This window comes from Tupaia chinensis, unplaced genomic scaffold, assembly GCF_000334495.1.
Source record: "Tupaia chinensis unplaced genomic scaffold, TupChi_1.0 Scaffold000494_1, whole genome shotgun sequence".
Taxonomy (NCBI): Eukaryota; Metazoa; Chordata; class Mammalia; order Scandentia; family Tupaiidae; genus Tupaia; species Tupaia belangeri.
In genome coordinates, this window is record NW_006160006.1 from 2,832,465 (window position 1) to 2,835,468 (window position 3,004).

The 3,004-nt window shown below is 61.3% G+C and overlaps 1 protein-coding gene across 1 annotated transcript in view; it reads right to left on the reverse strand.

Annotated features, from left to right (window-relative positions):
• PEBP4 (phosphatidylethanolamine binding protein 4) overlaps window positions 1–3,004 on the reverse strand; it is a 212,409-nt gene that overhangs the window by 93,692 nt on the left and 115,713 nt on the right. The gene's annotated exons all lie outside the window — the stretch shown is intronic.

The following is a 3,004-nucleotide window of genomic DNA, read 5'->3' on the forward strand; positions in this document are numbered from 1 at the left end:
CGGCCGACATAGCGGAATGGGCTCGGGTGGTAGCCCCCTGCTTCCCTTAGACACTCCCCTCCCAGCCCCCCTCTTCCCTGCACACGTCTGGGCTCCCCCTGCTGAGGGGCCTCCTGCCGTCTGTGCTCCGGGCCTGGCCAACACTGCAGGACTGGTCACTGTGCTTCGAGCTGGGGGACTTGGTCCTGGCTGCTCCGTGAGTGGCCCTCCTGGCCGCCTCTTCGACTGTGCTGTGCTGCTTTCCCTGCTGCTTCCAGAGTGCAGGCAACTGCGACAGCCAATGGGGGAGACTGCCTGGGAGATTGGAGAACCTTCCGGAACCTTTGCAATGGCAATCCTGGCAGAGACCCGGCAAGGCTCCCAAAATACCCAATTCTGATTTCGAAAGGGAAAGGAGGTGAGAGGAGTGCAGCCCGAGCGAATGCCCCTTGCTTCTTCATTATGGTCTGACCCATGGGCTGCTTCTGAGCCCCAGGGTTCCTGGAGACTGGTTATCCCCCAGAGACCACTGGGCGTGCTGACCGCAGCTGCCCGGTGGCATCTCATTTGGCGGGTCGGGGTAGTAGGAGCCACAGACGGGGTTGGGCCACCTCAACTCTAGCTCACACTCAGCACTGGGAAGCCGGTCTGACTTTGTGCCCCGGTTTCTTCATCTGTAAAATGGACCGGGAGCCCCTCTGGCTCTGAAGACCCAGGCATTTCTGAGAAGAGGACCTTGGCTGTGTTGTCAAGCCTGGCCCAGCTGCTGGTGTGGGCGTGTTGTGACCCTTTACTCTTCCTGGCAAAGGGTGAGTCCTGCCCACCTGGCTGTGCCCTCCCGGGGCAGTCTCCGGGCACCTGGCTCTACTGCGTCTCTCGGGCTGCGGGGCCCACATGGCGGGGGTCCCTGGGCTGACAGTTCAGGCCCTTCCCGGCACTGGAGCCTGGTGCAGCAGGTGCGCTGTGGGCAGAGGAGTGTCCTGCCCTGAGGGGCTGCAGAAGGCAACATGGGAGCTTCCGGAGCCCCTGGTAGAGCCCTGGGTCCTGCGGGAAGATGCTCGTTTCTTTTCTTGTTTACTGCTTGCAACCTAGAGACGGTCTGAATCCGGCTGCCTTGGCCTTGAGCGATAAGCGCGCATACTCTCCTCCCTGCCCACCGGAATCCTGCCAGCCTCCAGAGCCCATCCAGCCCTGTCTTCCAGCCCCACTCCCCACTCCAGCCTCCCTAAGGGCAGACTCTGTGTCCTCGCCTCCCTCCATACCTCCCTGGGACAAGCAGACTAAGAACTCACAGCGGTCCCCACGGGAGTCCTAGTCTGCCGGCCGAAGAGGTCCAACTGGCGAAAGGCTGACCCCAGGCTGTGGCCTTGGAGCAGTCTTGCTGGGTGGATGACAAGCGTGCCTGAGCAGGAGGCCGATCATGGGGGCAGGTCTGGGGAGACAGTCCTCACCCACGCATGTGGTCTCCCTGGAGCTGCACATCAGCCCCGGGGGTGCATGGAGTTTTTGCCTTTTACAGATGGGGCTCGAAGGGGAGCAGCCACAGGAACCCAGGCCAGGCCTTTCCATGCAGTGTCCCTGCTTCTGCAAAGCGGGCCCTGTTTATGGGCTGTGGGTCTTCAGGGAGTCCCTGCTCCTGACCTGCAGTGGCCAGGGATGGGGTTGGGCCTGGAGACAGCGGTGGGACGAAGGGTCGGGCGGCCATGGCTGAGTTCTTGGCCTCTGCCTCTGAGGCCAGGGAGATGGAGGCTGCTTTGGGGGAAACGAGTACTTTGTAGGGAACGAGTACGTTGTAGGGAAAAGGCAGACCCCGAGCTCGGCCCATGAGAGACAGTTTTGCAAAGGCACACGGAGGCAGGCATTCACACACATGCAATGTTCACACCCATGCACACGCACACGGGCGTCCACACCCAGGGCTCCAGCGGCAACGCGGCTTCCCCCACCACCTCAGCCTCCCCCACCAAGCCCCACTCCTCTCCCTCCTACCCTATATGTGCAATCTTGTGAAAACTCCACCACTCTTAAGGTTAATAAGGCTCATTTGCTTAAGATAGCACCTGTTTCTATGGTGACTCCTGCCACCCAGAATCTGTTCATCAACGGAGACAAGAAAACAGTGACTTCCACCCTCTTTGAAAGGAAAAGCGAATTCTTAGTCGAGGGCTTGCCATGCCAGCGCCCAAGGAGTTCTGGGCCCCTGGCCTCCACCTGTTTAAGTCCTCCCTGCTCCCCTCTCCACGCCCAGGCGGAGGCTCCAGATCCTTCCGTGCTCACACTCTGGACTTGGTTTCCCCTTCCTCGTCTCTCTAGCAAGCAACAGAGGCCATGCGGGAGGGGTGCTTTTTCCCACTGGCTCCTAGGCCCTCAGACCCCACCCCTTCACCCCAGCGGCACCTGCCCTTCCCAGGCAGAGGCTGCAGGAGGACCCTGGGAAGCCTCGGGCCTTCCTCCCATCCTGGCTGCCTCCTGCCAGCCTGTCTCTCACCCGGGCCACCTGGATTCCTGTAGCCGCCCCCAACCCACCTCGGCTGTGGGCTCGTCCTCCTCAGGTTTGTGCAGAAGGTCACCGGCTGACTCTCCTGACACGCACCGGCTAGGCCTGGCCTTGCCAGGGCCCAGTCTGGTCCACTGGTCTGTAGCCGAGGTCTGCAACATCTACCTGACACTAGTCCCAACGGTGGATTGCAAATCACTGGGAAAGTAGGTCCCAGGCAGGGTCCTAACGGAGCTGGGTGAGCGGTTCCCTGACAGCAGAGAGCGGGCCCACGTCCTCCTTGTGACAGTGTCCCGCCCGCAGTTATCCATGGGGGACAGTGAAAGCGCGGGAACACAGGGACGCAGAGCTTGTCTGATGTGTTCTGAGGCTCAGGGGAGTGTGCTGTGCACACGGACATTTCGGTGCAAAGGAAGGTCGAGGGCTGCTGAGAGGAGCAAGTGTTGAATCCTAAGCGATCGGAGCTCGGTGTCATCACCCAAACCTTCCTGCCTGCGGCAGCCAGACAGGGGGCCTACAGAACAGCCG